Here is a 25,470-nt window from a genome sequence, read left to right as displayed (position 1 = left end):
TTGACACAGAATATAAATCTAGGGCTGGGGTTCCAGTTGATGCCATATCCCAGTCACCAAAAACAGTGTCTATATTGAATAATATTTCTAAATTAACTAGTAGATTAGGGATATGCTCTGTTTGCTTTATTCTCTACTTATATTTAGAAGTTACCTATTTTAAATTTCATATTTTATATGTGTCTCCTTCCTGAAATTTCAATTTGTTTACAATACATTATAACAGGGGGGCGGGGCAAGATGGCCAAATAGGAACAGCTCCAGTCTCCAACTCCCAGCACGAGCAACACAGAAGACCGGTGATTTCTGCATTTTCAACTGAGGTACTGGGTTCATCTCACTGGGGAGTGCCGGACGATCGGTGCTGGTCAGCTGCTGCAGCCCAAGCAGTGAGAGCTGAAGCAGGGCGAGGCATTGCCTCACCTGGGAAGCGCAAGGGGGAAGGGAATCCCTTTTCCTAGCCAGGGGAACTGAGAAACACAACACCTGGAAAATCGGGTAACTCCCACCCCAATACTGCGCTTTAAGCAAACGGGCACACCAGGAGATCATATCCCACACCTGGCCGGGAGGGTCCCACACCCACGGAGCCTCCCTCATTGCTAGCACAGCAGTCTGTGATCTACCAGCAAGATAGCAGCGAGGCTGGGGGAGGGGCGCCCGCCATTGCTGAGGCTTAAGTAGGTAAATAAAGCTGCTGGGAAGCTCGAACTGGGTGGAGCTCAGAGCAGCTCAAGGAAACCTGCCTGTCTCTGTAGACTCCACCTCTGGGGACAGGGCACAGTAAACAATAACAAACGCAGCAGAAACCTCTGCAAATGCAAATGACTCTGTCTGACAGCTTTGAAGAGAGCAGTGGATCTCCCAACACGGAGGTTGAGATCTGAGAAGGGACAGACTCCCTGCTCAAGTGGGTCCCTGACCCCTGAGTAGCCTAACTGGGAGACATCCCCCACTAGGGGCAGTCTGACACCCCACACCTCACAGGGTGGACTACACCCCTGAGAGGAAGCTTCCAAAGCAAGAATCAGACAGGTACACTTGCTGTTCAGAAATATTCTATCTTCTGCAGCCTCTGCTGCTGATACCCAGGCAAACAGGGTCTGGAGTGGACCTCAAGCAATCTCCAACAGACCTACAGCTGAGGGTCCTGACTGTTAGAAGGAAAACTATCAAACAGGAAGGACACCTACACTAAAACCCCATCAGTACATCACCATCATCAAAGACCAGAGGCAGATAAAACCACAAAGATGGGGAAAAAGCAGGGCAGAAAAGCTGGAAATTCAAAAAATAAGAGCGCATCTACCCCGGCAAAGGAGCGCAGCTCATCGCCAGCAACGGATCAAAGCTGGACGGAGAATGACTTTGATGAGATGAGAGAAGAAGGCTTCAGTCCATCAAATTTCTCAGAGCTAAAGGAGGAATTACGTACCCAGCACAAAGAAACTAAAAATCTTGAAAAAAAAGTGGAAGAATTGATGGCTAGAGTAATTAATGCAGAGAAGGTCATAAATGAAATGACAGAGATGAAAACCATGAAACAAGAAATACGTGACAAATGCACAAGCTTCAGTAACCGACTCGATCAACTGGAAGAAAGAGTATCTGCGATTGAGGATCAAATGAATGAAATGAAGCGAGAAGAGAAACCAAAAGAAAAAAGAAGAAAAAGAAATGAACAAAGCCTGCAAGAAGTATGGGATTATGTGAAAAGACCAAATCTACGTCTGATTGGGGTGCCTGAAAGTGAGGGGGGAAATGGAACCAAGTTGGAAAACACTCTTCAGGATATCATCCAGGAGAACTTCCCCAACCTAGTAGGGCAAGCCAACATTCAAATCCAGGAAATACAGAGAACGCCACAAACATACTCCTCGAGAAGAGCAACTCCAAGACACATAATTGCCAGATTCACCAAAGTTGAAATGAAGGAAAAAATCTTAAGGGCAGCCAGAGAGAAAGGTCGGGTTACCCACAAAGGGAAGCCCATCAGACTAACAGCAGATCTCTCGGCAGAAACTCTCCAAGCCAGAAGAGAGTGGGGGCCAATATTCAAAATTCTTAAAGAAAAGAATTTTAAACCCAGAATTTCATATCCAGCCAAACTAAGTTTCATAAGTGAAGGAGAAAAAAAATCCTTTACAGATAAGCAAATGCTTAGAGATTTTGTCAACACCAGGCCTGCCCTACAAGAGACCCTGAAGGAAGCACTAAACATGGAAAGGAACAACCGGTACCAGCCACTGCAAAAACATGCCAAAATGTAAAGACCATCGAGGCTAGGAAGAAACTGCATCAACTAACGAGCAAAATAACCAGTTAATATCGTAATGGAAGGATCAAGTTCACACATAACAATCTTAACCTTAAATGTAAATGGACTAAATGCTCCAATTAAAAGACACAGACTGGCAAACTGGATAAAGAGTCAAGACCCATCAGTCTGCTGTATTCAGGAGACCCATCTCACACGCAGAGACATACAGAGCCTCAAAATAAAGGGATGGAGGAAGATTTACCAAGCAAATGGAGAACAAAAAAAAGCGGGGGTTGCAATACTAGTCTCTGATAAAACAGACTTTAAACCATCAAAGATCAAAAGAGACAAAGAAGGCCATTACATAATGGTAAAGGGATCAATTCAACAGGAAGAGCTAACTATCCTAAATATATATGCACCCAATACAGGAGCACCCAGATTCATAAAGCAAGTCCTTAGAGACTTACAAAGAGACTTAGACTCCCATACAATAATAATGGGAGACTTCAACACTCCACTGTCAACATTAGACAGATCAACGAGACAGAAAATTAACAAGGATATCCAGGAATTGAACTCATCTCTGCAGCAAGCAGACTTAATAGACATCTATAGAACTCTCCACCCCAAATCAACAAAATATACATTCTTCTCAGCACCACATCGTACTTACTCCAAAATTGACCACGTAATTGGAAGTAAAGCACTCCTTAGCAAATGTACAAGAACAGAAATTATAACAAACTGTCTCTCAGACCACAGTGCAATCAAACTAGAACTCAGGACTAAGAAACTCAATCAAAACTGCTCAACTACATGGAAACTGAACAACCTGCTCCTGAATGACTACTGGGTACATAACGAAATGAAGGCAGAAATAAAGATGTTCTTTGAAACCAATGAGAACAAAGATACAACATACCAGAATCTCTGGGACACATTTAAAGCAGTGTGTAGAGGGAAATTTATAGCACTAAATGCCCACAAGAGAAAGCAGGAAAGATCTAAAATTGACACTCTAACATCACAATTAAAAGAACTAGAGAAGCAAGAGCAAACACATTCGAAAGCTAGCAGAAGGCAAGAAATAACTAAGATCAGAGCAGAACTGAAGGAGATAGAGACACAAAAAACCCTCCAAAAAATCAGTGAATCCAGGAGTTGGTTTTTTGAAAAGATCAACAAAATTGACAGACCACTAGCAAGACTAATAAAGAAGAAACGAGAGAAGAATCAAATTGACGCAATTAAAAATGATAAGGGGATATCACCACCGACCCCACAGAAATACAAACTACCATCAGAGAATACTATAAACACCTCTACGCAAATAAACTGGAAAATCTAGAAGAAATGGATAATATCCTGGACACTTACACTCTTCCAAGACTAAACCAGGAAGAAGTAGAATCCCTGAATAGACCAATAGCAGGCTCTGAAATTGAGGCAATAATTAATAGCCTACCAACCAAAAAAAGTCCAGGACCAGATGGATTCACAGCTGAATTCTACCAGAGGTACAAGGAGGAGTTGGTACCATTCCTTCTGAAACTATTCCAATCAATAGAAAAAGAGGGAATCCTCCCTAACTCATTTTATGAGGCCAACATCATCCTGATACCAAAGCTTGGCAGAGACACAACAAAAAAAGAGAATTTTAGACCAATATCCCTGATGAACATCGATGCAAAAAATACTGGCAAACCGGATTCAGCAACACATCAAAAAGCTTATCCACCATGATCAAGTGGGCTTCATTCCTGGGATGCAAGGCTGGTTCAACATTCGCAAATCAATAAACATAATCCAGCATATAAACAGAACCAAAGACAAGAACCACATGATTATCTCAATAGATGCAGAAAAGGCTTTTGACAAAATTCAACAGCCCTTCGTGCTAAAAACGCTCAATAAATTCGGTATTGATGGAACGTACCTCAAAATAATAAGAGCTATTTATGACAAACCCACAGCCAATATCATACTGAACGGGCAAAAACTGGAAAAATTCCCTTTGAAAGTTGGCACAAGACAGGGATGCCCTCTCTCACCACTCCTATTCAACATAGTGTTGGAAGTTCTGGCTAGGGCAATTAGGCAAGAGAAAGAAATCAAGGGTATTCAGTTAGGAAAAGAAGAAGTCAAATTGTCCCTGTTTGCACATGACATGATTGTATATTTAGAAAACCCCATTGTCTCAGTCCAAAATCTCCTTAAGCTGATAAGCAACTTCAGCAAAGTCTCAGGATACAAAATTAATGTGCAAAAATCACAAGCATTCTTATACACCAGTAGCAGACAAACAGAGAGCCAAATCAGGAATGAACTTCTATTCACAGTTGCTTCAAAGAGAATAAAATACCTAGGAATCCAACTTACAAGGGACATAAAAGGACCTCTTCAAGGAGAACTACAAACCACTGCTCAGTGAAATAAAAGAGGACACAAACAAATGGAAGAACATACCATGCTCATGGATAGGAAGAATCAATATCATGAAAATGGCCATACTGCTCAAGGTAATTTATAGATTCAATGCCATCCCCATCAAGCTACCAATGAGTTTCTTTACAGAATTGGAAAAAACTGCTTTAAAGTTCATATGGAACCAAAAAAGAGCCCACATCTCCAAGACAATCCTAAGTCAAAAGAACAAAGCTGGAGGCATCATGTTACCTGACTTCAAACTATACTACAAGGCTACAGTAACCAAAACAGCATGGTACTGGTACCAAAACAGAGATATAGACCAATGGAACAGAACAGAGTCCTCAGAAATAATACCACACATCTACAGCCATCTGATCTTTGACAAACCTGAGAGAAACAAGAAATGGGGAAATGATTCCCTATTTAATAAATGGTGCTGGGACAATTGGCTAGCCATAAGTAGAAAGCTGAAACTGGATCCTTTCCTTACTCCTTATACGAAAATTAATTCAAGATGGATTAGAGACTTAAATGTTAGACCTAATACCATAAAAATCCTAGAGGAAAACCTAGTAGTACCATTTAGGACATAGGCATGGGCAAAAACTTCATGTCTAAAACACCAAAAGCAACAGCAGCAAAAGCCAAAATTGACAAATGGGTTCTCATTAAACAAAAGAGCTTCTGCACAGCAAAAGAAACTACCATCAGAGTGAACAGGCAACCTACAGAATGGGAGAAAATTTTTGCAATCTACTCATCTGACAAAGGGCTAATATCCAGAACCTACAAAGAACTCAAACAAATTTACAAGAAAAAAACAAACAACCCCATCAAAAAGTGGGCAAAGGATATGAACAGACATTTCTCAAAAGAAGACATTCATACAGCCAACAGACACATGAAAAAATGCTCATCATCACTGGCCATCAGAGAAATGCAAATCAAAACCACAATGAGACACCATCTCACACCAGTTAGAATGGCGATCATTAAAAAGTCAGGAAACAACAGGTGCTGGAGAGGATGTGGAGAAATAGGAACACTTTTACACTGTTGGTGGGATTGTAAACTAGTTCAACCATTATGGAAGACAGTATGGCGATTCCTCATGGATCTAGAACTAGATGTACCATATGACCCAGCCATCCCATTACTGGGTATATACCCAAAGGATTATAAATTATGCTGCTATAAAGACACATGCACAGGTATGTTTATTGCAGCACTATTCACAATAGCAAAGACTTGGAATCAACCCAAATGTCCATCAGTAACAGATTGGATTAAGAAAATGTGGCACATATACACCATGGAATACTATACAGCCATAAAAAAGGATGAGTTTGTGTCCTTTGTAGGGACATGGATGCAGCTGGAAACCATCATTCTTAGCAAACTATCACAAGAACAGAAAACCAAACACCGCATGTTCTCACTCATAGGTGGGAACTGAACAATGAGATCACTTGGACTCAGGAAGGGGAACATCACACACCGGGGCCTATCATGGGGAGGGGGGAGGGGGGAGGGATTGCATTGGGAGTTATACCTGATGTAAATGACGAGTTGATGGGTGCAGCACACCAACATGGCACAAGTATACATATGTAACAAACCTTCACGTTATGCACATGTACCCTACAACTTAAAGTATAATAATAATAAATAAATTTAAAAAAAAAAACAATACATTATAACAATAATGTTATTTATCTGTAATATATATATCTTATAAAAATAATATATTGTTTAAAATATAAACAAGTCTATTTGGGGAATAAAGCTGTCAATTATTACTCTATCTCCATCTTGCTCTGGATATAATTTCGTGTTAAGAAATGAGTGCTAGATAAAAGAGACTATAACATCCCAAATTGCTTTTTGATAGTTTTACAAAATTGAAATGTTAAAAATGACAGAAAGCAATATTATGCAAATGCAGATAAAAAATTGAAACTACAAAACTTCTTAACAGAAATGTACGTATAATTTAACTTCTGAAAATCAATCAATGTTACATACCGTATGAACAAATAATAATAAGTAAAATTATGTGGTCATCTCAATAGATTCAGAAAGAGCATTAGATAAAATCTAACATCCATTCCTGGTTTAAAAAACTCTCAGCAAACTACAAATAGAAAGGGACTTCCTTCACTGCAAAAATGGCACCTACAACCAACTTACAGTTATCAGTATACTTACTTGTGAAAGAAAATGGTTTTTCACAGAAGATTAGAATGAGAACAAGGGTATTTGCTCTCAAGAACTCTAATCAGCATTGTTCTGGAGGTTTTATATAGTACAACAGGCAAGCAAAAGACGTAAATCGTCCAGATTAGAAAGCAAGAAGCAAAACCCTCTTTATTGACTGATGACATGACTAGCCTGCGTAGAAAATTTTATGGGATCTTCAGGAAGCAACTAGAATAAGTAAGCTTAGCAACTTTGCAGAATACGATAGGCAATATACAAAAGTCAATTGTATTTCTATATGCAACCAATGAAAACTCAGAAGTTGAAATTAAATACCACTTACAATAGCATCAAAATGTGAAACCTATCATTTTTAGCATAGTTAAAATTCTGAATCTGAATACTATGTTCAGTTAAACAGAAATGAGGCTATGAGATACTTTGTTTCCAGAATTTCCATATACAATTTCCAGTTGACTTAAATGCTCAGTATCCTGTATCAGCCTTAAAGCTCTTATTTTTAATTTCTATTTTTTTAAATTTGAGTCATATTATTTTCACATACATTTATAGAGCTTTGTTTCTAAGTCTACCCAACTAGTTATTAGTAACAATCAGAGTTGTAATTTGATTTGCAAATGAATGAAAATGGGCAGGGGAGAAGACCCATTTCCTATGTTATTTATACTAAGAGTTAGAATAAAGAGGGTAAAACCTAGAGCTAAATATCTGTATTTAGCTGTGAAAAGGTGACTACCTGAAGGAGAAAGAGCAGAATTACACAGTAAGAAGAAAATGTGGATCAGAAATCCAAGGATTGCCCTGCAGATAGTCCAATGCATGAGGCTGGCTAAGGTATTATCTGCAGCAACACTGAGAGCAAGCCATGGGGAAATAGACAGTGCTCAATCAATCATTGCTATGTATGTGGCATCTCCAGACTATTCACAGTTCAGGTAGTAACTGACTTGTAATTATTTTATATTTTAAGGCTCATTTATATTTACCAAGACCCTTTGTCTTAACAACTAAGTTAAGAAAAACAAATCATAAATTTTAACGGGTATTTATTTTTAGCTTTACAAAACAGATAATTTCACATAATGAATTCTAAAATCTTAATGAATGTCATGGAAGTCCCAAATACTTATGCTTTTCTATAATTACTAAAGTTAATATTGTTAAAATGACATTATCTAAAGTACAGCTTATATCTGACTGTGTTAGTGATTTCTTTTAACATTGATTCTGAAGCTAAAGGTGTATTCTAAAGTTTCACCTGTGTACATCAGCTTAAAATGTGTATTATTTTAAGAATAAATTGTGGTAACATTTTTATAAAATTAAGTTCAAATAAAACTGTTTTGTAAATGCACAGAAATAATATGTGACAATTGTGTTTAAGAAAAATAAGCAAACTTAGTATTCTTAGTTTATTTGATTAGTAACATTTTGCTATTTAAAGTCAAATAATTTGCTCCATAAATAGGGCTTAAAATTTAACCATAAACAACTATCTTCCACTTCTATCATGCGTACCGCTTACATTAATTTGAAAGAATACCAATTGCTTTAAGTTGCATGACACAGATATGTTGAATGTTCAACTTTTATCGCCACTATAAGAATAAGAACTGTTTATACTTTCATAGTTAAGAAGTCATAAAGTACTTATGCTCTTTCTAAATGTGTTTAATATTGTTTCCTTTTGGAGATACATTGATTATAAGGTAGAAATAAGAGTAATTATCCCTGGCATGTAGAATATTCTCCTTTGCTTTTTTTTTTTTTTTTTTTTTAAGGGATATGGAGAAAGGAGGAAGTTATATATCACTGCTATGCCCACATTGTCAGTAAAATATCTTTTATGAAAGTATGATAAAATATTGGTTTTAAAAATTGGCCTAGCAGGAATTATTTTATTTCTTCTTACAATGACATTGGTTTTTATTCAAAAAGACAATTTCCTATTTCAGCTCTTTTTTTAGCAATTATAATTGGATATCACTCTTTTCCTTATATAAATTATGCCATATGTATGTAGTTTTAAAACAGTCAAGTTTATCTTATACTTACTTCTACAGTATTACTTTAAGAATAAATTGTGGTAACACTTAATGTTAACTTAATGTAATAACATTAAAGGTAAATATAATCCCTCTAGATGACTGAAGCCAATAGGGTTTTCAGCTAGTCTTCAAAACAGAGCAGATTATGTTCCTGTGTCCCTAACCTGTGAGTAAATGATATTACTGACTAGAGTGGATGTTACTCTCCAGAGGCTCTGTTTTTATTTAGTAAATAACTTGCCCATTTCTATCCATGCCCAGTATCTAATAGGAGAGAGTATAGATCATTTTCCCTTTTTGGCCACCATTCATCCCCCATCTTGTCAAACTGTGCATTATAAACACAGAAAAGAGAAGAAAAGAAGAAACAGTTGTCATGGAAATGTACCCATAGTTCCATTAACATGCTTTTTACAAAATATTATATCCTAGCTGTTTTGAATTTGCCTTATAGATATTAAGAAATGGGATAGAAAGAGAAGGGGTAGAATGTGACTGAGTGGCACATTATTTAACATATATAAGAATTATGCAATATACTTTTGTGAAGTTTCCATATTCCTTTGTTCTTTGATTTTGACAACAATAAAGAGATAACATGTAAATATTTTCTAAAAATAACACCTGAATTCAGAATTTGTCCATATAAAATATTGACATTTTAATAATCAACTGCCTAGTAATTCTTTGTACATTTTCCTCCTCTTGGAATGCCTTTCCTTGTACGTTCTTATGCAAAACTCCTATTAATTGTTTGAGAATCAAGCCAAACCTTTTTTTATTCCTGGATGCTGTTCTTGCTTTTTTTTTTTATTCTCTGAGGCAAAGTTGATCAATTTTTCTATTGTACCACCATAGTAGCTCAGCTACATTGGCCAAACTTTATTTTGTTTCATAGCCTAAATAACCGCTCTGCTTTGTAGTCCATAAGCAACAGCTGGGCAGGGAATGTTTATTATACATCTTCACCTCAGTAGCCCCCAACAGGAGCCCAGCATATGCCGGATGCTTCATTTTTTTTTTTGATGAATGAATGAATGAATGAATGAATGTATGAACTGAGCATTATTCTAAGCTAAGTGGACACTAGTCAAAATTCCATAAACCTCAGGAATACTCATAAATTATGTGTTATAAGCTGGAGGAGTTTCACTCAAAGTAATAATCAATCATCATCATAATAATCATTGAATCCTTTTAAGGTAAGTGTTAATTTCCCTTTCATTTCTGAAATGAAGTAATTGAGGCTGAGAAGTTAAATAACTTACCTTTACATATAATTATATAAAGTCTATCTAATCTATCTATCTCCAAATTGAGCCCAGGCAGTCTGACTCCAAAGCCATTACATAAACATAACAAACTAGAGTATGTAGAAGATAAATAGGGTTGTCTCTTTAAATGGATTTGGACTTGTAACTTGTTGTGCATAGTACCATAATCTCAAATCAACAACTACTGGTAGTTATATTTTCTTAAGTTAACATAGAAATATAACTGTCAAATAATTAGAGATATAGAAAGCATTCATATGAATAAGTCATGTTTTAATTATTGATTAGTAATTAATCTGTAGTCCTGGACCTAGGGGTGGGTGAAATACAGAAGAAAGTTAGGGACATTATTGCTATATTATAGGTGAGTTAGATATGATCCCATTGGTTAATTGCAACCGATGCAGATGAACAATTAGTGAATAATACAGTATTTTCACATGCCCCAGGCTTGCTTTTTATTCAATTACTCCCAACCCTTAATTTCTACACCTTCTGATCTGCTTGCCTCTTATCTAATTTATCTCTTTTTCTCTTTCAGATCTTATATTAATATTAAATGTAGCTTCTTGTCAAAATGTCTTCTTTGATCCTTAACCTAGCTAAATCTTGGGGTGAATTGTTACACAGCAATGGAAAACTAATACAGTAAGTGACATAGAGGGGATTTAAACCCAGGCTGATGAGTGTATACTCTTCATTACTTTACCAAGCTGAGATTTAAAAAAAAAGGTTTCTCAACATGAAAATGAGTGCTTTTAAGTTTGCAGCAAAATTGAGATGAAGGTACAATGAGCCCTGCAACAATACATGCATAGCCTCCCCCATTATCAGAGTGGTACATTTGTCAAAATCAGTGAATTTACATTGATAAACTATTGTCACTCAAAGTTCATAGTTTATATTAGGGCTCACTCTTGATGTTGTACATTTTATGGGTTTAGAAAAATGTGTAATTATATGTATTCAGCATTATAATATACTTTTTTCCCTAAAAGTCCTGTGTGCTCCACAAGACATCTTGGTTGGTTCCAAGTTTTGGCAATGATTAATAAAGCTGTGATACTATTGTTTGCAGATTTTTCTGTAGGCATAAGTTTTAAACTCCTTTGGCCAAACACCAAAGAGTGTGATTGCTGATCACATGATAAGAGTATGTTTCCTTTTGTAAAAAATCACCAAACTATCTTTTAAAGTGGTATGTAGTGATATCTCATTGTTTTAATTTGCATTTCCCTGATGAATATGATGAGCAGCATCTTTTTATATGCTTATCTGCCATCTGTATATTTTATTTTATGGTATGTCTATTAAGATCTGTAACCCATTTTAAAATCAGATTGTATAATTTCCTATTGTTGACTTTTAAGAGTTTTTTGTATATCTTGGATAATAGTATTTTATAAGATGTTATTAGATGTGTCTTTGCAAATATTTTCTCCCAGTCAGTGGTTTGTATTTTCATTCTCTTGACAGTTCTTTTCACAGAGCAGGCACTTTCTGCTATGTCTATTTATTTCCATTGTGTTCTCTTTTCTACACCTGCTAACTGTGAACATATGAAAAAGTAGTTTTAAGACACAAGTACAAGTAAAAATAAGGCATTTATCACCTTGCTGCATCTATTGATCTTCATGTTCTCTGTTTCTCCAAATTTTATTACCAATTGGACAATAACAGAAAAAATGTGACCAAAGGCTCAGCAGCTTTTTATCCTTTCAAAGAAAGAATTATGGAAAAGTCTAAAGTCATTTGTTTTCTTTAGTATATTTAAGCACACAAGTATAAAATGAGTTACAGAAGAAGGACAATTTGAAATACTGTCTGCTGTGAACTGAATTTTGTCCCCCTGAAATTCTTATGTTAAAACTCAAACCCCCAAAGCAACTGCACTTGAAGATGGGACCTTTGGGATAATTTATTTTATATGAGTTCATGAAGGTAGGGCTCTCATGATGGGATTAGTGCCCTTGTAAGAAAAAAAAAAAAAAAAAGGTATCAGACCTCTTGCGCTCTCTCCACCATGTGAGGATGCAGTGAGAAGGCACACTGCAAGTCAGAAAGATGGCCTTCATCAGGAACTGAATTGATCAGCACCTTGATCTTGAACTTCCTATTCTCCAGAACCATGATAAATAAATCTGTTGTTTATACTAGCTAGTCTACGTTGTATTTTTATAGAAGCTCCAGCTGACTTTGACAGATATTGGTATCAGAAGTGGAATGCTGCTGTAAGAAATATTTTAAAAAGTGGCAGCAGCTTTAGAACTGGGTAATGGGTCAAAGCTGGAGGAGCTTTGAGGTGCCAGATATAAATATGGATGTTAAAAGCAATTTTGATGAAGTATCCAACCAAAATAAGAAACATGTTATTGCAAACTGGAGGAAAGGTTATACTTGATACAAAGTGTCAAAGAACTTAGCTGAACTGTGTTCTAATCTTTCATGGAAGGCAGAATTTAGGAGTGATGAAATTAGATATTTAACTCAGGAGATTTCTAATCAAAGTGTTGAAGGAGTAGCTTGATTCCTCTTGAATGCTTACAGTAAAATACAAAAAAAAAAAAAAAAAGAAAAGAAAAAAAAGATGAATTAAGTAAATAATGGTTAAGTTAAAATGAACCAGAACTTGAAAATATTTGCAAATTCTTAGCCTATCCATGTTGCAAAAACTGAGAACACTGTTCTTAAGAGAACACTAAGGGGTAGCTGAATAACAATTTCATAAAGAGGTAATGGGTGCAACTAATGAACTTAATCAACATTTTAGATTTTATTAGTATGGACCATAGTGGTATTCAGCTGCAAATGAACATTATTATTCAATAAACTAGAATAAGGAGACTGAAGGTATATCAGAGGTCATCAGAGACATGGACTAGGTTTCAAAAGGCCAGGTGGCCTCCACCAAAAGCTTTCAGGGTGAAATTGTGCTGATGAACTTTAAGAGTGGAGACCCAGGTCCTTTGGTGTGGGATCTCTTTCTGGAAGAGCCACAGAGGGCAACTCCTATACTTGTAGGTCCAAAAGGTAGAGCATTGAACCAAAGAGGATTACTCTTAAATGTTAAGATGTAATAGAATTTCTCTTGCTAAAATTTTACACTTGCTTAAGACTTATCACCACTTTCTTCTTTATATTTTCTCTCTTTTGGAGTGAAAATGTCTTTCCAGGCTATTCCACCACTAAATTTTGAAAGCACAGTACTTGTCTACAAGTTTTTACAGATTCACAGGTGGAGGAGAAATTTGGCTGATGATGAATTACTAACTTCAATCTCAACCATATGTGATTTAGATGATATAAGGTAAAACACTGGACTTTAGAATAGATGTAAGAATAAATTAAGACTTTTGGAGCAAGTGGGATGAAATGGATGTATTTTGCATGTGAGGACATGAATTTGGAGAGGGTGGTAGGCAAATGCTATGGACTGAATTGTGTACTCCTAAAATTCATATATGGAAGCCCTAACCCATAATACGACAGTATTTAAGTTGGAGCCTTTGGAAATAATTATGTTTGGATAAAGTCATCAGAGTGGAGCCCTGGGTTTAGTGCCCTTATATGAAGAAAAAGAGACACAAGAAAACATCCTCTCTCTCTCTTTCTCTCTCCCTGCCTCAGGAGGCTACAGAAAGAAGGTGGCTGTCTGCAAGCCAGGAAGAGAGACTTCACCAGCAACCCAATCAGCCGGCACTTTGATCTTGTACTTGCTGTCCACCAGAACTGTGTATAATAAATGTCTGTTTACACCACCCGGTCTGTAGCATTTCGTTGTATGAGCCCAAGCTGAAAGAAAGTTTTACATACCTTAGTGAGCAAAGTGAATTACAGCGTCACCCCAAAATAACTCTCGTATCTCTTTATGCTGTGGTAAATATTAATTTTAGTGTATTAAATGAGAAAATGAAATAAAAGCACCTATGAAAATTTGGTATATGTATTGTAGGTTCAATAGTTTCATTGTTAAAATTGCTTGGATACTAGTAAAATTTAATTTAAAAAATTGACTAATTAAAAGATAGCATTCTCTATTTTCCTTATTCACTTATATTTAATTTCCAGATAAAAATAATTTAGAAAGATAAGTGCAGAAACAATCACATAAACATTTTAAAAATATTTTCCATATTTTTATTTTAAAATAACTTTGTTCAACCTCTCTAACAATCTCCAATGATATTGCTAATAGTTACTCAAAATTGAACATTAATACCATAACAAAAAATATGATTTAACACATTAAATTGATATCTGGAAAATAGAAACAATGCCAACTTAAGTTTTTTGGAAAATACTTCATAACATTGCTTTTACATGATTATATTGATAGCTAACTATATTTTACTACATTACTAATTTGTGATTTCTCTTGAATCTAAACTTTAATTCTTTTTAGTTTTTCAAATAATATTATCCATATTTTTATACTATTAATTTGTGTGACATTTAATTCCTATCATTTTGTCTATTTGCCAAATGCAAAAATAATAAAATCAAATAAATTTTAATTTATCATATATATTTTCCTGTGGATTGATTTATTACAATACCACAAAAACTATCCAAAAAATTTATCAAAAGACATAATATAGATAGTATTGATATCAGTTCAAACAGGATAGTTGAAATTTCTAGTAATACCAATATTCATTGTTATTTCCTCCAATCTTGCTGCTTTTTGTTTTCCCTTTTACATTTTTTTGTTCTTTTTAACTTGCCTAAGAAAGAAAGACCACATTAATCTTAGCAGAAGGTCCTGACAAATCTATCCACCAAGTCATTAGTTCAACTACAACATAGTCAGGGTAAATGATGGCTTCAAAGAAGAATTTGTTATCAACTCAGTTTGCCACATTGATTAGCAAGCCCAGGCAGATACATTCTCATAAATGCCCACAGCAAAAAGTAGAACAAAAGAAGGATCTGGTAGGATATTATTTAAAATTTGATTCTCTGTTGGTAAAGTGACAGCACTTTAAAGATTCGTCCAGTAATTTGGCTTATTAATGTTAATCATGGATGATGGTAAATGAACTTGAGCTTGAACACTATTTATTCTATTGTAAATATATATAATTATATAGACATATTGCATATAGGTAAAAGATGCAACATTTTCTGTCTAAAATTACTTTCCACTGATCTCTATTAGAGATATAATAAATTAATATGACTTTAAAATATAAAGCATAGATAATATTTTGCAGAAGGATAAATCCTTAACAGAAAACACTTTTCTGTATGGATGTATTATCAAAATATTGACCAAACTGAAATATACATTAACTTCACATTATTTAACAATTTCTACCAGCTTTGCCTAAGTACTTCTTATGTATTACTTATTTTCTTGATTCTGACTTTGGGGGCTACATCAAAGTCAGGAAGAAATAATTTTTGAGATTTAAGCACTAAATGGCATGCCTATGTATGTATCTAAGATAGAATGTCATGTGGAAAGCAATAAGGAATGAGGCAGGATGTAAACTGAACTGCTTGCCAGTCTTCCTGATCAAAATGTTAACATTTTGGTTATTAGATTTGGTTTAATTAATTTTCAAAGAAGCAAATGAATATCTAAAAATAACCTTATAAACATTCACAAGGCCCTTTTAGATTGCTTGGTGACAATAATAGCTATAGTCTTTTAAAATGAGTAAATTTTGGTAGATCCGCACTTTATGCAAGTCTGAGTTATTGAAAGTTTATTCCAAGATGTAATTAAATGTGCGAAAGATTTATTGGGCGTGGGAGCAGGAGAGTCAGGTGAGATCCTTTAGACCATGATGCAGGTCTGATAAATGTAAAAGGGAGAGGGAAGAAAAAGGATTAGGTAAGATGACTTTCAGACTGAAGTCCCTCAGTTGCAAGAAGATTTCAGCTGGTACAATGAGTCTTTTTTCCAGAGTCAGATTTTGGAAAAATGCACATCTTGCCAGAATGAGCCTGCTTAATACCCCTGCCATGCTCAGTCATTGGCTGGGAGCTGCCTGAGGGAAGTGTGCTCATAGTGTGAAGGCAGTAGTGAATCCAGAGGTGTAAAACTGGGATAAGTCAATTATGTTTCCCACGTAAGATCTGAGTAACACATTTTTATGGTAGCCATAAAATCCAAGATATTATTAATCATCTATTGTTTTAAAATATTCTATATAATATTTTCTCAGATGCAAGAAAGAAGTGGATTTCAGAAACAAAAATCTAGTTTTAGTCTATTTATTAAAAATTATTTACTTTTTTTTTTTTTTTTTTTTGCAGAGTGAGTGTAGTAAGATTCTGAAGTCTGTTCTATTTTAGCTTGATTTCAAACAGAATCCTAGGGCTTAGCTTTGGGAATACTAGCTAGGAAAAGAAATAGCCAAAATGTTTCTGTCATTATGACTGCAGAAAAGTTAATATATTTCCACCAGAAAGTGTGGTAGGTTAATTGGTGAATTACAAACATTCATGAAAACAACACTTCCTCTCTTGTGCAGGGTGGAGAATTTTTGACAGTGGGTAACTCAGTTCTGTTATCTGCATATCAGAGTTTCATGCTAAATATTATAGGATTAAACTGGTCAACTACAAGTTTAATCCAACAAGAAATGTTGCATCTACACTTTATGCAAACCATATTATTGGTTTGCTACATGATATTTTATGAAATGACATTTATTGGCTGAAAGGGATAGATATTTTTGCTTTTTTTGTTGAGGTTCACTTATGAAATGTTAACTACCTTACAATTTCCTGCCCTTCTCTAAATATAAACACTGAAAAAATATATTCCATACAATATACTAAGCATATTTCAATATTTTTGCTCTTTTGCTTATTCTCTATAACTGACAAAATATCCCAAACAAAATGTGAGATGAATGTAACAGATGAGAAGCCAAAACTCTTTATTTTATTTATATTTTAATTCTTATTTAAATGCAAAAACACAACATGATAAACACATTTTGTGTGAAATTATTTTGTAATATTATTGTAATTGTTGTCAAGATGTACCAAGATGTTTTAATGATAACAACCAATTATTCTAAAGTTTTTTTATGAGAAAAATTATAAAAAGAAAATTATGGAAAAATGGAAGTATATAAAATATATATATATATATATAAGTAAATTAGAAAATTTGCTGTCAGATGTAAAACCATGGAATCAATAGGTTAGTGACAAATAATATAGTGTTGCTAAGTATTAAACACATATACCTCCCATAATTATTTATTTATTTTTTGAGATGGAGTCTCACTCTGTTGCCCAGGCTGGAATGCAGTGGTGTGATCTCGGTTCACTGCAACCTCTGCCTCCCAGGTTCAAGCAATTCTCCTGCCTTAATCTCCCGAGTAGCTGGGATTACAGGCACCCACCACCATGTCTGGCTAATGTTTGTATTTTTAGTAGAGATGGGGTTTCACCATGTTGGCCAGGCTGGTCTCGAACTCCTGACCTCAGGTAATCCACCTGCCTCAGCCTCCCAAAATGCTGGGATTACAGATGTGAGCCACCACGCCTGGCCATAATTTTTGAATTCTTATTTTAAAACAGGCATTTTGTTATTGCACAGTATGCTACATCCCGGAATTTAATAAATCACCACGTAAAAACAAAAAACAAACAAGATGGTATAAAATTTTAAAGCACAATATTTGTATTTGGAAATAAATATAAGAGAAGTTTACATTTCAAATTGCTGTGAAAAGAATGTGCAAAATAACAAGTGTTATTGTATGACATCACAATACACCCATAGGAAAATTGACAGATGTTTTTGCATCTAAAATTAATTTATAACCTGTTAATGCATTCAATATAATTAGCTATAAATACTTTTTTTTTTTTTTTTGAGACGGAATCTCACTCTGTCACCCAGGTTGGAGTGCAGTGGCACAATCTCAGCTCACTGCAACCTCCACCTCCTGGGTTCAAGTGATTCTCCTGCCTCAGCCTCCTGAGTAGCTGGAACTACAGGCATGTGCCAGCATGCCCGGCTAATTTTTTTTTATTTTTAGTAGAAACGGGGTTTCACGTTGTTGGTCAGGCTGTTCTCGAACTCCTGACCTTGTGATCCACCCGCCTCGGCCTCCCAAAGTGCTGGAATTACAGGCATGAGCCACCATGCCCAGCCTTATAAATACAATTTTTAAAATTTTATATATAAATAAGGAATTGCAAAAGTTTTCTTGTTCTCAAAAACAAAAAGTAGAGCTACTGTATTATCCATCTATCCCACTGCTAGGTTTATACCCAAAAGGAAGGAAATCAGTATATCAAAGCAATATCTACATTCTCATGTTTATTGCTGCACTATTCATAATAGCCAAGATTTGTAAGCAACCCAAGTGTCCATCAACAGATTAATAAAGAAAAAATGTGATACATATACACAATAGAGTACTATTCAGCCATAAAAATGAATGAGAAGTGGAGGATACTATGTTAATTGAAATAAGCCAAGCCCAGAGACACAAACTTGTCATGTTCTCACTCATCTGTGGGAACTAAAAATCAAAACAATTGAACATGATATTGGTGACTTCACACGCCATAATGGCACTGGTGGCAAGTCCATCTATGGGGAGAAATTTGAAGATGAGAACTTCATCCTAAAGCATACAGGTCCTGGCATCTTGTCCATGGCAAATGCTGGACCCAACACAAATGGTTCCCAGTTTTTCATCTGCACTGCCAAGACTGAGTGGTTGGATGGCAAGCATGTGGTCTTTGGCAAAGTGAAAGAAGGCATGAATATTGTGGAGGCCATGGAGCGCTTTGGGTCCAGGAATGGCAAGACCAGCAAGAAGATCACCATTGCTGACTATGCACAACTCGAATAAGTTTGACTTGTGTTTTATCTTAACCACCAGACCATTCCTTCTGTAGCTCAGGAGAGCACCCCTCCACCCCATTTGCTCGCAGTATCCTAGAATCTTTGTGCTCTCGCTGCAGTTCCCTTTGGGTTCCATGTTTTCCTTGTTCTCTCCCATGCCTAGCTGGATTGCAGAGTTAAGTTTATGATTATGAAATAAAAACTAAGTAACAATTGTCAAAAAAAATAGTACTATATAAAATTAATAGCTTATTTGTAACAAATATGTACTTCACTATAGCTAGAAGAGGCTTAAATATCTTTTCCCTACTATTACCATTCTTCCCTCTATTCCCTCTAGAAGCAACACACACACACACACCAGATGACTTAACCTGTAGCTAACCAGTAATATGAGAAAAAAGTATACTTTTATTGTTTTAAGCCACCCATTTTGTGTTTGTTCCACAACATTACCTAGCAAAAGATTTCTGGGACATGTGATACGGAGGAGATAATTCTAGATTTCTTCCCCATTATATATGTCCCAGAATTATCTTGCTCAATCAGGTGGTTGATAAAATTCCTGAATACAAAAATCTTTTATAAAGCAAAGAAAGAAACAAACATAAAGTCCCCAGTGGTCTGGCAACTCCATTGCCCCAGATCTTGAGAAAATAAACTGGTGAGATTATACAGCAAGCACATTTATTTGTATTTTAAAAAGCAGGATAGATGTCCTTGATTTTATCCGGTAAGTAAAGGAGCTGGAATATAACGTACTTAACAATGCAGAGCATTGATATTTCGGCCTAAAACCATGAATTTGTTGTGATTTAGCACTTAGGGAGAAATCATAATGGATGTGTGAAAGTTATAAAATTCAAAATAAAGTCACTTGTGTCAAACCCTGGCAATGGAGCCAGGGAAGGCCATAAAGGAAAGTCTCTCATGCATGATTTGCCTAAAAACAGGAACTGTCGGCCGGGCGCGGTGGCTCAAGCCTGTAATCCCAGCACTTTGGGAGGCCGAGACGGGCGGATCACGAGGTCAGGAGATCGAGACCATCCTGGCTAACACGGTGAAACCCCGTCTCTACTAAATACAAAAAAGTAGCCGGGTGAGGTGGCGGGCGCCTGTAGTCCCAGCTACTCGGGAGGCTGAGGCAGGAGAATGGCGTAAACCTGGGAGGCAGAGCTTGCAGTGAGCTGAGATCCGGCCACTGCACCCCAGCCTGGGCGGCAGAGCAAGACTCCGTCTCAAAAAAAAAAAAAAAAAAAAAAAAAAAACAGGAACTGTCACAAGACATTTTTCCAAACAGCAGCTCACTACATGAACTATGCAAGAACAGACAGCAGCACAAAGACAGCTAGTGAGTATACAAGAACACTTGCCTGACACACTGTCTCACACACCCAATCCAAAACTGCAAGGGCCTACCTATAACTCAAAGATTACATATCCTACCAAGATTAGAAATCCTATTCACATTTGTGAATCAGAATTTACCAGCTCTGATAAGACACTGCCCGTACCAATGTGCTTTCTTTCAACTTGCATAACCTCCTCTTTCCCCAATAAACCCCTGCTTTGTTCTTTCTTCTCCAGATTTATCTGAGGCCTATATGTATGTCCTAGATCATAATTCTACTTCTTGTATATCATTTCCAAATAAAATCTTTTCCTTTCATATTTGAAAGAAAATGTTTATGTTGATATAATCTGGTGTGAAGTAGGGGCTGAGGGACCAGTGGTTCTGGTAACTACATAAGGCCTGCTGTACCCAAACTCGGGACCCTTGACATCCCTGCTTCCACAGGTTGACTATTTACCCATGGAGAGTATTTCATAGATTAAACTCCCAGTGTTTTGTTTTGGTTGAGTTTTTGGTTTTCTTTGGGATTTGCTTATGAGAGATCTTTTGACCTTCTGTTAATGAGAACTTATGAGGAACTTCTCTCTTCTATTTATGTAGTGTCCTATTCAAACAAGGCTTTTTCACTGCTGGTTTATGAAGGATTTTCCTTCCTGTTGAGAATGCTTTGTTGTCCTTCCTGGGGTGAATATGTACTTTACTTTTTGGTTTAGTTATACATGTCTGATATTTCACCTCAACACCAATTAAAGGTGTGACGGTGTGTTCAGCCTTAGCACCAACTCTTCTAGATAAATTTATTTACAACATGTACTCTCAAAGTTCAAAGACATGACAACGTAGTACCCCTCTTTGAGACTTCAGCCCATGACATGTTCAAACATTATGGGGATCAAACAGCTTGTTTTGCTTAGAGCTAAACTAAAACACTGTGGCTATAAAAGTATACAGTCCAAATAGGATCCACATCTCAACTGATATCTCAGGATTGCCAAACACATTAAGGACTCAGACTTCCTCATTACAAAATGCCGCCTCAAAGCTAGCTGCAACTCTAGAGCCATCCCCTCCCCTTCCTATACCTCTTCCTTTTTATTCTTCTCTAAGCTAAACTCTCCTGTTTCCAAAATTCCTCAGCTATTCTGGCATATTGAATTTTTAAGGAAAAACATTTGAGAAACAGCAGGTAAAAAAAATCATTTGAACCTTAGTGCTGCATCTTAAAAGCAAAAAATAAAATTTTCATGTAATAGGCACCCTCCTTATACTAGAAGGGAACACAGCACTCTTATCTTCAAGGACAAGGAATTGAAATCAAGAACATACAGTACAGATCTTATAAAAATAATTATTTTATCTTTTACGCTTCCTTACATAATGTGGTCACATTTTCACAGTTAACTATGTTTTGTTCAATCCAGTATATTAGTAACTGACTCCAACTGCTTTACCCAACATTTGGTTCGACAGCCTTCATAAGGTTACTTATCAAGACAATTTAAGAAAATCTTAAATTTAGCCTTAACCCACTTTGTCAGAAATATAATTTGGATCCAACTCTCTTCTTATAAACCAGTGAATTTATAATGTTATGTTTTAGTCATGATTTTTAAAATAAAAACTATAATATTTTTCTGTAAGATCTTTTGTTCATCTGTAATTTTTATGTCTATGTGTTATATGTATATATTTTTTCTATCAAAACATATAAAGACCTGTGACACGAAACTAACTCAGAAGCATATTGACTGAGAAAAGGGCAGCCATGTTTCCCATGTTGCTGGAGAGGGCTCCAGACAAACGTCTTGTCTGTGCCTCTGAGCTAAGGTGCTTCCTATAACCCTAGGTGAGACACTGTGTCAGAAAACTCCTCCCACTAGCTGCCTGCAAAGGGCATTCAACAGAGATTTCTGTTTTGGACTTGGAAACTGCCCAGTTGAGACTCAGCTGTTTTCTACCAATCAGGATGCTTGGTCTCCTCTGATCTGCAGATGGCTTTTTTCAAAAAATATAGCTTGCCTTTATTTTTCCTCCACAGACTTCATGGTCTTTTGTTAACAGAACTTGATTGGCTTAAAGAAAAAATTAAGTGCTTATCAAGTAATTTATCAAAAATATAGTAATTAACCCAAATGCCTTTGACAGGCATGATCGTCTGCACCCAGAAAAAGGTTTTGATTTTAATTCTGATTATTATTATTTTTTTAATTTTAAACTATCTTTTGAATCACAGCTTTTTCCTGTGTTATAGTTCCTACCAAATTTTAAGTTGGAAGTGTTGTCTTGTGCTTTTAAAATAATTTTACTTCTCAAGATAGAGTTTTTCTTTTCAAGTTTTTTAGATTCCTACCTCGATAATTCAGTATTTTACTGCATCTCACTACATGGGATTTACAAGTCATGCATTCACACATCATTGCTTTCTGCTCTCCTTCTTTCTCTCCTTGAAATGCTACACCATTTTGCTTAACTAAAGTGGTGACTCTTTCCAACATATTTTTTGTCAGTTCCTGTATACCTTTTTTTTTTTTTTTTTTTTTTTTTTTCAGTTCTGACTGCTATTGTGGCCTGTTGCTGAGAATGTTTGTCTTAAAGGCCTAGGAGAACAATGTTTCCTTCAGTATAACTTGATTCTGTACTCTTCACTTTTCTTGATGCGCCTAAATTATTTCATGTATCCAGGCAGTTTCACATGCTCTTGCTTTTTCTAAAAGCCATGCATGCCCTTGCTCAAAGTATTGATTTTCTTGTTTACATTATTCTTCTATAATATGGTGTATACTGATAACTTTAGACATACACTCTTTCAATGTCAACTTGAATTCAAGTACCTTCTCATTAAGTTCAATTTCCAACTTATCTAAATGTGCTTCCCGTAAGAAAAAAAAAAAATCATACTGCAGCAGGTTTTTCTTTACCTTTTAATTAGTCAGCCTAGGAAATGGAGATTTTGTGTTTTATTAAGATGGTCTATTGTGCTTTTTACTGTCTTTACTAGGTTTCGGATTTCCTGGAAAAATTGAGTCATCTCTAATAAGTGATGCTAAATCTTCTTTAACCTACATGTATGTGAATGTGTTCTTGATGTGAATATTCTAAAAACCATGTAAAATTTATAAAGTCCTAATGGTCCTGGTGCAATGCTGTCAGTCATTACTCTGGTTGTTATTTTAAAATACTGAATAAAATAGAAGTAACTAAATGTTCTTGTTAATTGTTAGTTACAATGAATTCACATCAGATTTTTAACCATGGCTATTGTAATTTTTTTCATCTACAGTTTTGGTTCTTCTAGAAAGGCATCGCCAATAGATGCATGAAAAAGACCAACAAGTACTCTTAAATGCAGGTTTCTCATAATTTTAAAAATCGATAGGCTAAAAACTTCTAGAACTATATTAAAAATAACAGACAAATTCATACAAGATTAAACAGAACAATAATTATGAAAGACTAAACTGCTGAACAATTGAATTTTATGACTTTTATTTAAAATATTGCTGGTTGTTAAATATTTTATATTTCATATTTAAGGAAACTTTTTTCTTTTAAGGTACCTATAGCTTACAGAAACTTGGTAAATTATACTGTTATGACTAACATGGAAATGTTTGTCTTTTCTCCATATCGGATCTCCCCAAACTATGAAAGCTGCAGATTTTATCTATGGTACCTATAAGCAATTTAAAGTATGATATGTAAGTAAACAAAAGAGGGAGAAAAAAATAGTTTTTAAATAAAGAGAATTGAATCTTTCTAAAATTAGAATTATTTGTTTTATCATGGCATTTCACCACAATTGAACATTAAACCAGGGAATAAGAAAGAGAGAAGAAACTATGTATTTCCTGGTTTAGAGAATTCTGGGAACATTAATCTCTCCATATATATATATTTTTTATGTTGATAAGATCATGAGCCTAGATTTCCGAGGCTCTGTCACAGTATTAAATTAGGCCTTTACTTTTCAAAGCAGATTTCCAAAAGATGCTCCAAGATAAATGTATGCATGGTAAAATGATCTTGAGAAATGCTGCCGACCATAATTACCTCCTGAAAATTTAAGTATCCACTATCACAACTTAAGATCTGATAACCCTGAAGTACATAAAGCTATTTAATTTGATTCATAATTTCCAAGCTTATTTATCATGGGATGCTTTTTAACTAATAACCCCTGTTATAATCCTGCCAAACCAGTTTCTCTATAGTACATTCTAAGAAATGTGGGTCTAGGTGATCTAAGGAAATAAGATGAGGTTATGTTATTGTAAATTCCCTAGAACTGGTTTTCCTGATTTAAAATATATTTTGAAGTCTTTATTGTCACAAATATACAAAAATACATGTATATATTAATAATATATATTCTGACATAACTATAATATGATGCCCTTTTTGTTATACATCTGCTGTCTCTTCTATAAATAGTAAAACAACAAATATTACTCCTTTTTTAATATTAGGAGGAAATATATCTGAGTTGTATACTTTCTTTTAATACAACTAAAGTGTTTGTTAGCAATTAGAAAACTGATAAACCAAATGATTTATTTCACTAATACTTTATTTTTTGACATACATTTCTTTACTTTTTTATTAGTTTGCCTATTTTAAAAAATATGCATCTTTGATATGTTTAATTTGGGTAGACTGGCTCACATTCTTTCACAAAAGCATCCAGTTAGCATATTTAATACATATATTTTGTGATATTTTCTAAATAATAACCTTTTAGAGTATTATCTTTGTATACTCAATGAAATTTTTAAATGTTATTATATACATTTAGAAAAAACTTATACTGTGCAATCAAGAAAACTGAATCCTAGATATTAAAAAATAATGTGGTATAACTGCCCAATGGGTTTATCTTGACAACTGTTCAGATAGAGCCTATTTATCTATACAGGGAAATTGCAACAGAGAAAGAGTGTAATACAGGCAGAGCTAGCTAAATGGGAGGCAAAGTTATATTATTACTCAAGACACCCTCTTCAAAAATATGGAGACTAGGGTATTTTAAAGATAGTTTGAGGATAACTGGCTACCCA

This window comes from Macaca fascicularis, chromosome 6 (genome assembly GCF_037993035.2).
Source record: "Macaca fascicularis isolate 582-1 chromosome 6, T2T-MFA8v1.1".
NCBI lineage: Eukaryota > Metazoa > Chordata > Mammalia > Primates > Cercopithecidae > Macaca > Macaca fascicularis.
The sequence above is the reverse complement of the archived record's forward strand: the minus strand, read 5'-3'. Positions refer to the sequence as shown.